Raw genomic sequence first — 12,959 nt, 5'->3', positions numbered from 1 at the left:
CACATGCTAGCAACTGGCATTGTAGTTATTGATACTGAAGGAAAAAGTTTCGCTTGGTTTGATTGATGGCTTGGGGAATTTTTGCTTGGAAAAAAGCCCAAGCTGCATCTTCCCATCTCTGTAGTCTGGATGCGACATGTGCTTGGATGTTCATGTGAGAGCTTCAGCTGATGCCTTTCTTGTGTGTGACTAACCAGTAGGCTGTAGGGGCTTGGCAATAAAGCCATGTGACATCTGTTAATGGAAAAGATCACAGCACAGATGAGAATATTAAATGGGCATTCCCTGGAGAGTAACGTTCTCCACCCCCCAAATACAGGTCAGCATTTTGTGACAAGTACAATACAAGATAGGAGACAACGTAGGAAATACACCTATTCCACTTAACCTCTGTTCGGAAATGTCCAAAGATCCTGCTGTCGATAGGAGGATACAGTGAATCACGAATGAAAATGAACACAATAGGCACGTTCTACTGTGAAACAGAATGAATAATTATGAGCAACCCTATTCCAAAATCATCCACAATATAATATCTAGGAGAGATGCTGGTGAACTGTTTGTTCTACTCTTACGACTATTCTGATCAGGAAATGGTGTTCTAACCTCTAGTGTGAGTTGCATGCTTGTCATAATATAGGTTAAGTAAGGTCTTATGTATAATGATTCTCCATGATACTATATGGGACCCCCACTTTTTAATCTGTGTAAATTTGATGGGGAAAAAACGCACAAAGGTTGAGCTGATTCTACAACTCCAGAGAGAATTTTCTGAATGAAAGGCATTCATTCTCTAGAAGCTGAGTGATATGGTCAGATGAGGTTTGAAGTTCTGCTGAGAAAATACTTACTATCTTATTGGCTGTTTCCAGAGAAGCGTCCACAACCTTAGGCTGAATTTAATGTTCCGTGAGAGCTTTAGTACAGTTATAGGTGACTACCATTTAAAAATCCAGAGATCTATTTAAATTAAAACTACCAAAATACATGGTGATTTTTCCTTTTCATCACAAGTACAACATCAAATGAAGACAGGGAAAAATTTTTGAACATCTGTAATCAGGCAGAGCTGCTATATGTATATGTTTGCATATTTAAATTAGCTTATGCCTCTACAGATCTTGCGTAGGTCTGATAATGACATAGCATGTTGAATAATGTAAATATCTAGGCATACATAAAACTCTTTTGGATAGGGTGAACAATGAAGTAATTAAATAATACTAGTTGAATTGCTTAATGCAGAATCAAAATCTGTTTCCAAAATGTACACTGGCAAGCATCRTGATTGTGCCTTGAGAATAGTATTCTTATCATCCACAACCTTCTCCATTTAAAATTAAACTTGCATGTTTATTCTTTTTAATGTAAGTAGAGTCTTTCACAGATGCCAATGGAAATTAAGATGCATACTGAGGTGAGAATTAGAGATCATCTATGGAACAAAAGATAATTCTTACATCCTCTTGCAAAGTAAATATATTATCATCCAAATAGCTCGTTGCTGTTATAATTGGCCCCTTCTGTAAATATTTCTTGAAACGTGTAAAAATATGAGAGAGCCTGTGTGTATCAACTCCAGTCAAATCAGCCACAGAAAACAATAGCGTGCAAATTAGATTGTTTACTTTATCACATTTACGGCAAACAGCACGATGTTGAGCTTCTGCAAATGGTTTGCCCTGCACAATTTTCTGTAAAATGGATCATTGAGCCATTTCAGTCTTCAATGACTATGGTGGTCACATTATTAACGGTATCACTGGCATTTCATAATTCGGTAAAAAAGTTGAAATATTGCCAATTCTCATTTATGGAACCACTGCAAATAGACTTTGGGGAGCTAATCCATCCCTATGTATTACTTAGCATATAAGAAAAACAGACAAATACAATTCAGTCTGTACTGCAAAAAAACAAATGCTATTTTTGTGCATTTTCTCCTCGCTGTGTACAGCTACAACTGTGAGGTTAAACGTGTCTGGTATGATTGAGAGGTGGGTTGAAATACATAATGTCAATTTTCTTTCAAAAGCTAAGACAGACTACAATCCAGTTTGTTTAAGAAACTGAGTGGATAAAGAACTTCTTGCTAATATCAGAATCTCTGCACGCTTAATACACATCCTACCCAGTTCTCCTGAAATAACCCTGAAAACAATATGAAGCACAGCAACAAATTTTTCTATTCAAAAGCAAAAACTTAAAACTATCCTTCCAGAAAGCTCTGCCTTCTGCACTGTTGATTTCAGAAAAGTAGTTCTATAATACTTCCCCAGGAGGAGGCAAAGCTGCATAATTGGTCTCACACAGAAAATCGAGATAAGCTTTTTGACTTCTAGATTGAATTTGCTTGATCATGTGTTGAAAACAAGTCTTGTACTGCAACAAACCTGTAAATAAATAAATAAAAATCAATGTATTATCATTATTTATGACCAGTGCAGATAACTGTAGACCAAGGGTTGCTTTTAATTGTATAATTGAAACCAGGAGGAGTCAAAAGTGACTCAGAAACACACGAATTTTCTTCTTGAGTGAATTTGACCCCTTTGAAAAGGCTGAGTCATTCCACTTGGTTGATAAGTTCACTAAGTAAGAAAGAGATGGAAATAAAAAGGCATACAAATGCAGTGTCAAGGCCTCATTGTTTCCAAAGTTTTTTGTATGTATGTGTATGTATTTGTATGCGTATGTTTGTACTGTATGAATTGGGTTGAAATAATGTGCATCCAGACTGCCTGATGCATAAAGGAAATGAATTTTTATAATATCARCAACAGAAAAAAGGCATTGAAATGAAGCTGTTTAGGTCTTGGAAACTAAAATCCAAGGATATTTCCTGAGGTGTGATGGCTTATATCCTGAAAAACATTCACCAACTTCTGAAGCACAAAGTAGAAGAAAAAACCGCGGGATCAAATAGATACCTTCCAGGTAAATCAGCTAGTCTGTAACAAATGGACGAGAATGAGCCACAGTCCTGCTCTCCAGTCCTTTCTTCTCTTTCAGGTTTTTTTAAAGAGATTGTGTTTCCTGGCCTTTGGCTGGCGAGGGCTGCAGGTGATGTGTTGAGCCGCAGGCAGGTGCTTTGTGCTGCTCAGGTTAAATCTCTTCAGTTTATTACTGAGTAATAGCATCAAATTGTAGGATCTCTGTTCCGTTTCAGGCCAAAAAGTACTGTAAACTAAGTGCTGTCTCGTGTAGCTATGTGGGACTGTGATATGGAAGGGTTCCCCAGAAGTCGGACTGGACCCCGCAAGGTCCTGCGGGTGGGACGGGGGTGGGTTGGGGGCCCCCGTGTGTGATGGGCTGCATGCCCGYAGCCCGCTTGTGTTGTGTGCTGACAGAGGGCACCTTCCATAAAACAGCAACAATTCAACCAACAGTTTTCAGTAATTGCATTTTAAAAGGCAGAACATGATGCACTAATGGATGGCTGATAGAAGGTGAAATTTAACTAATTTTCTGAACGTATTTTTGTTCAGTGAGCATATTTTGCTCTTTGGGGTATATTCTTGTTGTGTGTTTATGGTCAAAGAGAGCAGTAATCTCTGTGCTGTAAAGCTTCTCTCTGTATAGGGCAGTGGACAAAAGGGTGATCAGTAGCCCTCTGTTTGCTTGTTATTACTGTGTATTTTACAGGTTCCCTCAGGCAATATATGGTAATTTCCTTGCTTCTAAAACAGGTTCAGCAGCATGAAAATGAATTTGTCATTATGCTAATTAATCCATCCACAAGGAATTTTAGAATAACATTAATCATCTTGCTTTAACCCAGCAAAACTATGGCAGTACAGACTCAAGGCAGAGATAACATGTCTGGGTTAGTCTGCTGTTTGCTGGTGCTGTGGCTTGCACTGTGACAGCTCTGAAGGCACCGGAGGAGCCCAGCAGAAGCAGGAGTGGGGGCACTGCTGACTGGGCGTAGGACTTGTACGGGATTGCCTCTTGTCTTAGAACAAATAATACATGAGTTACAGAATATGAATCATGCCATTTTGTCAGATGTATTTTGTATTTCTCACTAGCTAATTTTGTTAGGCTTAAATGCTTGTGTTTTGGGGGCAGGAAGTTCCCTCTATTGCTAAAAAATAATCAGCTGAAAAATACTAAAAATATTTCAAACCAATTTTTATCTAACTTTTTAACTTCAGATTGAAGTTGTAAGTTAATCTTTTCAAGTTACTCCAATTGTAACTTTCTCTTACCTTCCATCTTTGGCAGTCACTGGATGAGAATACTGTTTCTGTCCGATTTCTTCATCCTCTACTATCATCATCTAATTCTTCTTCATTTAGGCCTTGAAGGCAAAGAACCTTTGGAATCTCCTTTCTGTAATCCCCTTTTGCAATGAGATTTCTTGGACAATACTATTTCTATTGAACTTGTCAGCTGAGGGCAAGTACTTGAAATTCCCTAAAAAAGTCCATCCCCTCTGAGAGTTAGGCAGTTTGTCTTCCTAACAACCTTGTCTCCAGATGTCTTTAGGGACCTTTTATCTAGGGATGTTTAAATGTTTGCAAAGAAGCAGGGAGGCATGAAAAGATCACACAGTCTATAATGGTAGTTTTTTGACTCTGGTTCACAGAAATGTCAACAGAACTTTGGCGATTCCGCTTATGGAAAGCAAACTACAGAGCCATTTTCAGCAGTAAAACAAACTCCTTTATTTGGTGTAGTTATGCTTGTGGTATGTGCTATGCTTTCCTCATGAGAGAGTCTGAATATGCTAGAAATTTGGAAGTTGCTACTTCAAAGATTTCTTTTTCTTGGTCCAGTGAATTTAGGCCTGGTTCATAGAGTAATGTGATATAAATGAAATCCAAGTTTAAGTATCTATGCCCCAGCAGGAGAGGAAAACAAAAGAGCAAATGATAGGCAAAAGGCTAAAAGGATTGGAAGGAACAAAGAGTTTCCTATGGCTGCCCTTGAGCCTTAAGCTAGGACTGCTCTGTAAATCTGTGAGATAAGGACCTGCCTGTTCCTTAGATGAAATCTCTGCACAGCCACCAATGGAAAGTTTCCACTCCTGAGGTGTGCTCAGCTCGCTGATACCTAATTTCCCTCTATGTATGGCTTCTTAACTTAATAAAACTTTTTTGTACACGAAATCTTCTCATGTGTTTGGTCGTCGTATTACCAATCATAATTCACTGTTGGTCTCTGAAAGGCTGTAGCTYCAGAAGCATCCTGAATAGCGTTGTTTGCATGTCTCTCTTGTTGCCTTTGCAGTGGTTTCGCAATCCAGGAAATTTCAATAACTGAGCAGACATCTTGGTTATTTCATACCTTTTAATGTCATTGATTTCACTTTCAGTTTAGTTTCAACATTTTCAAGTTATGAATCAGTAGCCCACCATGGTGAGCCCATTAAAAAAAAATGCGGGCACACAAACAGACAAAATAAGCGAAAACAAAACAAAAATAGCAAAACAAAATGATGGTTTCAATTTGAAGATCTTTCTTACTCCAAGGCTGAATTTCTGATTTATCTGTACTGGATGAGATTAAATTAAGGATAACTAGATCTTTCAAAGACGGTGATAAATGTGTCTTTAAATTGCTAATTATAGAATATAATCATATCTTAATTATACTATGGACATGAACTACGTTAAATGCCTATTCATAAGGCCCGACTGCAGTATAGGTTTACAATTTAGATTAACATTTTACTGGTCTTTGTAAACTAGGTGACAGGTTTGTTGCATTTTTCAAGTAACTTTTCCTAGTTAGCCTTTGAGTCGTAGCACAAAGTCACCCATTAAAATTGAAGGGGACAAAGCAACAGATTTGCTTTTCTAACATTAATCCTGTTTCCTGGCAGCACCAAGAATTACCTCATTCCTTTGACAATTTGTATGGCTCTCTAGGAATTGGCATTTGTTTATATTTTCTCTTTGGAATATCATCTATCAAAATAATACAGCTTCTAACTGTCTAACTGAATGTATTCAAATGCAGTACCTTCCCTAAAGAAGAAAAAAATTGAATCAAAACTCTGGAAAGAGATAGAAGGGGGTGAGGTTTCTTTTCGTGGATAGATGTAACATTCTGAAGTACTTTGTGATAATACAAAGTATTAAGTATTGCCACTGTCCCTGTCCCTCAGAACTGTAGTTAATGAGATGGGTCTTGGAATGATCTAACTGAAAAATAAATGTTAAATTGAACTTGTCTCAGAAAGGTTTCTGCTAGCATAACTCTAGGGGTAACGTAAGAATAGGAGTTAACTGGAGAAAGTGAAGAAGCACAGCATAGAGTAGCAAATGCCTTGCAGTGTTCAACCTGCAGCCTCAGCAGCTCATTACTTGGGGAGGCCTTTCAAGTAACAGTCTTCAAGGCAATTGGAAATCATAAACAATTGATCTCATGGTCATTTCAGAGAGGGGGCAAAAAAGTGGCTACAGGAATGGGAGAGACTGGTTTGCAGAATAAACCAATGAGCAGAAATCCTAGTTGTGCCAGAGCTGAAAAAGATTCATGATGAATAAAGCAGTGTAAGAATACGTGTAACTGTGCCAAGAGCCATGTATTTTTGTGCAGCCTATAATGAAGAATGTGTGAATCCTTTAAAAACATACAGAACTGTTTGCAGTTTCACAAAAAGACCGTTAGAGTCTTTTAGTGCCCATATGGCTGAGAACAGTCTGCTTGACCTTCTCTGTAACACGAAGGATCTGTGCTGGTCCTAGGAGACCCTTACTTCTGGGAAGGATTTAGCAGTCTGTGCACAGAAAGCCATTCAAGAGAGGCCAAGGAAGGTTGGTGCTCCTGGAAAGGTTTTAGTGTACATGAGTCTCCAGCCTTGGAGTGCCCTAACAAGGCTGTCTCCATTGCATTTCAAAAGATGACAATACTTTTATGTGCTAGGGTTCTTAAAAGTACAGTTAGTTTCCCATAGGCACTGACTGGTTTGCCTTGCAACTGTGTCTACAGTTTTGATTTTGTGTAGTCTGATTCTGTTAGTTCCTTAGTAAAGCTATCTTTTTTTTTTTTTTTTAATCACTGTGTTGTTGAGGGTGCCCTAGTCACATGCCATATCAAACAGCCTACGAACAACCAAGGCCTTGAGGTGCAAAACTTCTTTGTAGGCCACATTCAAGGCTTTGGGTTCTAAAACCAGTACCACCCAAAAACTCTTGAGATTTTTTTTTGCACCCTGTTTAAAAATAACCTGTCCTCTGATAACATTTTCCTTACACAGTTTCATGCTTTATTTATAATCACATAAAACTTTAAAGTTCTTTTAAAGCTTTTTTTTTTTTTACCATATTTCTCAAAGCTTTAGCAGCAGCCTTCCGGATAGCAGACAAACATCCTTTTTTGTTATGGGGAGGTTGCTATTTGTAAGGGKTTTTTTTGTTGGTCTTTGCTTTTTTTGCTCTAGTCTCTGTAGTTTTCTTTATACAGGCCTCATTTTTGCGCAATACCTCAATAATGCTTTACAATTAGGAGGCATAGCAAGATGTTTGCTCACCCCTTCCCAAGGGGAATAAATGTGTGAGGAAGGGTGTTCTCTCAATAGGCTCTTTGATGTTTCTGTGTGTGCATGTGTGGTCATGTTTATAACTAGTATAAAAGCATAGCAAGATGTACAGTGAAGCCAAGACTAAAGAAACAGAACATGAATTTTAGCTGATTATGAACCTTATCACAGTCATGTCCAGCACTGTTTTTGATAGACAAAAAAATCCACATTGGGTGCTAGTGACCCAAATTTGAATCTGTATATAAACATGAAATGTAGTAAGACCAAATATTTAGGGGCCTGTATATGGTTTTAAACAACTAACCGATAGACATTGATGTTTAATAAAGCATTTGTTTGGTATAAACCAGAATTTAGCTTTTACTTGAATGGATGAGGCAGGCAGAAGGAAAAAATTATAAATTTTAATGGATGGTAGTGAAATGTTAAATACTATTTTCCAGCAGTCAAATGATAAGTTGTTACATGTCTGTTAATTGAGCAACCCTAGGCCCAAATGCCTGGGGTCTCCTTAAGACTTTACGTGAGGTTGTGGGATCCATTTTCTTTTTATTCTTTTAGCTACAATTGGGTTTTTCAAGTCCCAGGCAAGTTCCTACAAAGCATATTTGTGATGTCAGTGCAGTTCTTACATATTAAAAGCCAGCACCGTGAAATTTAGCACTTCTGTTGGCCTGCCCAGAGGATGGACTGGGGCCAAGGATAGAAAAGAGAGCTCCCTTCTTATCAAGGTATTCCTCACAGGTTATAGGGGCTGCCAGGAAAACCATTCATTGCTGCTGGTGACATGCACAGTCTCCAGCAGTCAGACTGCTGGTGCTTCTGCTTATGTCCTGCAGAAATAAAAAGCCAGAGCCAGCTTTGCGAACCTGTTAGTGATGTAGCTGTGTTATGCTAGCTTACACATCCTCTCTCTCTTGAAGTGAAACAAGTAACATGGTACTTTGAGCATCTAGAGTAGTCTGAAGAAATACATAGTTTTAGGTGAATGTAGCAACAAGCAAAATGACAGATATTCTCCAGCATCTAAACCCAACGCTGGTCCATGTCAGCTTTATAGTTTAACAGACTTCATGGCCAAATTGTGATTAAATGATCTCTAGTCTGACTTCTTGAACAGTGCTGGCTGAAGACTCTAGTTTCTTACGCTTGCTTCACTAAGTCAATAAACGGTTTCAAATCCAAAGCTGCATTACAGCACATCTTTTTTTGAAAGAGCGTCTCAGTTTGAAGTTTTGAAATGATTGCCGATGTTCCCTCCCAATAGTTAATTGCACTCACTGTTATGAATATGCATGTAAAGATTGATTTTATGTTCCTAATTTTAGTTTATCTCATTGGATCCTTATATGATATTCATCTTCATGATTAGAGCCTTTGGGTGTAATGGACTCTTTCATTTTCATTCTGAAACGTTTTCCTCTGGGTCTTCTCTGACTGATCGATGAAATATTGACACTAGAACTGACAATGGTGTTTTCCGTCAAGGTTTTGCTAGTGTTTCAAACTGCTTAGAAGTTTATCTTCAAGGAGAAGAGTTAGATCCTCTATTCCATAAGCAGGAGGAGCATCAAGGCAGTGAGTAGCCTCATAATGTATCTCTGAGCTATGCTGTTAGCTATATGTTGGCTAGAACTGAGGTGGGAAGGAGGAGAGATGGGGGACGTACACTGTTACATGCTTATTGTTAGATTACTTGGTTGTGTTACCTAGAGCACTCTGTTAACTCAGATAGYATGTGCAGCAAGGCCTTGGGCAGAGCGAGGCTCAGAGGTTGAAGCGCCTGATATTGCAGAGTGTAAGTCAATGTGTTAACTAAGACTTAAGTTTCTGGTGAAACTCATCTGTCTGTTGCATAGAAGTGCTGGGGAACGGTGTGAATATTTTCTCAGCCATACAGCTTCTTGATGAATCCTGCAAYCTCAGAGTAGGATTCAACCCAAGCCTTTTTTATTAGGCCTCTGCTTATTTAATAGATAAAAAATACACTTGAAATTTGAGGGAGCCAGCATAGGCATTTTAAATGTATTGGTTTTGCTTCTTGTTAGGAAGGAGCCATACCATTCCTTTTTTTTTCCTACTGGTAGGACAAACGGTGCTTGTGTTCTCCCTCTTGCATTCCAGAGAACTGCTAGAGCTTTGTGGATAGCTTTTATGGTAGTCTACTTTTTCAGTGCGATTTTTGACCTTTTAAATATCTAACTAAAAGAAATTTTTCATACCCCTTCTTGAAATTCTGTATTTTACTTATTTGGGGATGCTCTTGAGAAGTCTACACCTGTTATTCTGTTGAGAATTTGCGTGCACACAGTTGTGTTTTTAATGTCTGCTGAAGCAAATGCAGCTGTAAAAAGGCTTGAAAGCATCCTACATTCTATAACACAAATGGAGAAAATGTGTAAAGTGAGTTTCTTGTATTTTCCACTTTTATTCTGAGTGTGGTGGAGTTGTACCAGTCTCAATGTCTGTTTCCTCATCTCTTCTCCCACAGTGGCTGGAAATGGCTATTTAGGGAGGTCAGACTGCCCCAGTAGTTGGTGCCTTCCCTGGGGAGTTGGCAAATATAAAAACCCAGTGAACCATTGCGTGACAAGAACCCACACAATATTAGACTGSTGGTCTGCTGCAGGGCTTAAGGTTTATATTTCAGGGTGGCCCTAATGGCTCAGGCAATGAACTGGAAGCCAGAAATTCCCAAGGTCAGATCATTGAACTAGGTAGTGATGCTACCTCTGCTTCTTTGGAGGACTTAAAGAATGTTGAGCAATGGACACTAGAAATGGGGGATAACTTTACTAGAAAGGAAGTCAGAATTTGAACTTGCTTGGAAGTTTGTGGCCGAACGAAGTGTTATCTCCCTTGCTTTAACCCTTAGGAAAATAAGACAGGTCACACTTATTTTGATGCTGTTTATAACACAGAATTGAAGTTTAGGTAGTCTCTGGAAATGAAATGTATCTTGTGTTTGCCAGGTATCTTTGGTGGTTCTTGTCATGACAGCAGTTTTTGTGGGGGCCCACCTAGGTCAGAGAGATAATTCTTGGAATGCTATGAATTATACATAAACCATGTACATGTATACAGCATCCCTTATTCAGCTCTGGATTATTTTTGTAAAGTAGGCAAACTTGAGTGGAGTTCCTTTTTTTGCAAACAAAAAAATATTACTAGATGCTATTTAAGGTGGGAACTAACAAGGTCTTCACTGAAATGTAAAAGAAATGCTGTGTTAGGTGCTTCAAAGTTGTTACGTTTTCATGTTCCTATTAAATATATCTGATCCTTTTGAACTTTTCTTCCTGCCCTGATGTGTATCCAAAATTATTACATAGCTTGAAGCCATCTGTTCCTCTGGAGTTAAATTCTTAATATGGAAGGTAGTGCAACTGTAGTTTTGCTCCCTAAGTGTTGTGAAACGTAATTTGTATGTGGGGCATCTGTTTGTTTACTAAATGCAGTGATGTGAAAAGTGTGATGGTGCCCAGCTGTTTCAGCTTATGCACCTCGCTTCCCAGCACCCTGGTACGTTCGTGTAACAGAAAGATAAACTTATTCATTTGGTTTGGAATGCTGTTTGCTTGGGTGTGTTTTTTTTCTAGGCTTACAGATCCTCACTACTAATCACATCAACATTAGTTTATGAGCACCCTAAGATTCACCACTTTATCATTAGGCAAGGAGGGTATCTCTGCATACAGAAGCAAAATGGTTAACTGCACTGAGCTCTAATGATGGAGCTGCTCTGGGTACGGTAGGCTTCCACATTGGCTTGTTTACCTTGGCTGCTCATGATATTCTCCCTACTTTCCTGATGGAAGATTCCATTTTTGCAAGAGGGATGAGCTCATTTATTTGAATGAAGAAAGCAGCCATCCTATTTATTAATCCTCTCTGCAATTATCCCAATATGTAGAACTTGTGTGTTATTAGAGGGAAATGTATGCACAGCATCTAGAGCACACATGAATTTGCATTTCAAATCAGCTGAGTCAACACAATATAATGGTCCTGCCTGTAGGTCCTTTAGGGAGCCACAGTAGCTGACAATGTGTGCTTAAAGGGAGGGTCTGCTTTATTTTTTTCCTTCTTCTCCCTCCATCCTCTCTCCCCCCCCCAGCCAGTTTCAATAGCCAGTAGTCCTGTTTATAGAGGTGCTTGCACTGTAGCTGCTTGGATCACTGATGTTTAGCAGATGATTAGCCTGTCACAGTGGCTGGGATTTTATTTTATTTTATAAATAGTGTTCATCTGGACGGAAAAAAAAAAGAAAGAGAGAAAAGAAAAGCACTGGCAACAGTTCAGAGAAGAGAAGCTGCTGCTGGAGTGTTTCTGCTGTTGCTGCCACTGATGCAAGCAGCTGTTTCCATCTGCACTGCAGTATTGCAGCCTCTCCACAGTCAGACCTCTCAGGGCTTCTTGCTGGTGGAATTACCAAGGAAGCTGGCCTTGCTTGCATCTAGCTGCAGCTCAAGGGCACGCTGAGGATGGGAGGGTCGCAGTCTCTGCAGCAGGCACAGACAGGTAGCCTGCACCGGGAACCGTCAGAGGCAATGTAAGTGTGCATTCCCTTTGCTCTGCTCTTTCTGTACTGGTAGGCCTGCAACCTTTCTGCGCTTAACCTGTTCCCTTCTGCGTTAAGGAAGCTGACTTTGGTGTCTGAGGCCTTTGTTTAATGTTAATTGCATTCAGCTGGAGACATAGTTAAGGTTTTGCTGTATTTTGTGAGTTGCATTTTGTAATACATACCTAGCACATCGGCACCTTGTTTGGACTGACCACCTCAATTCATTTGTGACGAGCAATAGCTGTGTACCATATGTTTTGTCTTTTCATGTTTTGGGTGCGTAATCAATCAAACACAGTGATCATTTACACTGAACAAAAAGCAACCCCCACCTCCCTCCCCAACCCACCACCTCAGTGTTTTCTATTTAAAATGCRTAGCATGGAGCTGCATTTCACTATGTTTTTCAGAGCTTCTCTTTGCTTTTCTTTATACAAATACTGTTTTTCAGGTCACATCACCCTTGTCAGCGTCAGCTACTGTCTTGGTATTATATCCTGTGATGAATCGTAAGAAAAAGGTGTCCTTAGATCTCTTTTCACTGAAGACTAACTCTGAAGGGTAGATTTATTTGGAGAAAAAAAGGAGAAGGCAGATAATTATTGGTTATTCGGAACAGCATATCACCTTTTCAGAAGACTAAATTGTCTGTGTAAAAAATGCACAAATATATATATATATATATATATATATATATATATACACATGCAGAAATAGCAGAGTCATCTCTCATTTATAAATGGGATTTTGTCATTTATTATTTAACAATTTATCAGTTTAGCCAGCAATCTTTCTCTTTTTTTGCCCCTCCTGTAAACTACTAAGCTGTATGCTAGAGAGTGCCCTTTACCACTTAAATGTGTTTTAGAAGAATTTTCTTGTCTSCTATTGTCTTTTCAG

The 12,959-nt window shown here is 39.0% G+C and overlaps 1 protein-coding gene across 8 annotated transcripts in view; it reads left to right on the top strand.

Moving 5' to 3' along the window:
- TACC2 (transforming acidic coiled-coil containing protein 2) overlaps window positions 1-12,959 on the top strand; it is a 151,713-nt gene that overhangs the window by 73,937 nt on the left and 64,817 nt on the right. The gene's annotated exons all lie outside the window — the stretch shown is intronic.

The sequence above is a fragment of the Rhea americana genome, unplaced genomic scaffold, assembly GCF_003343005.1.
Source record: "Rhea americana isolate MKP2758 unplaced genomic scaffold, rheAme1 scaffold_218, whole genome shotgun sequence".
Taxonomy (NCBI): Eukaryota; Metazoa; Chordata; class Aves; order Rheiformes; family Rheidae; genus Rhea; species Rhea americana.
The sequence above is the reverse complement of the archived record's forward strand: the minus strand, read 5'-3'. Positions and strand labels throughout refer to the sequence as shown.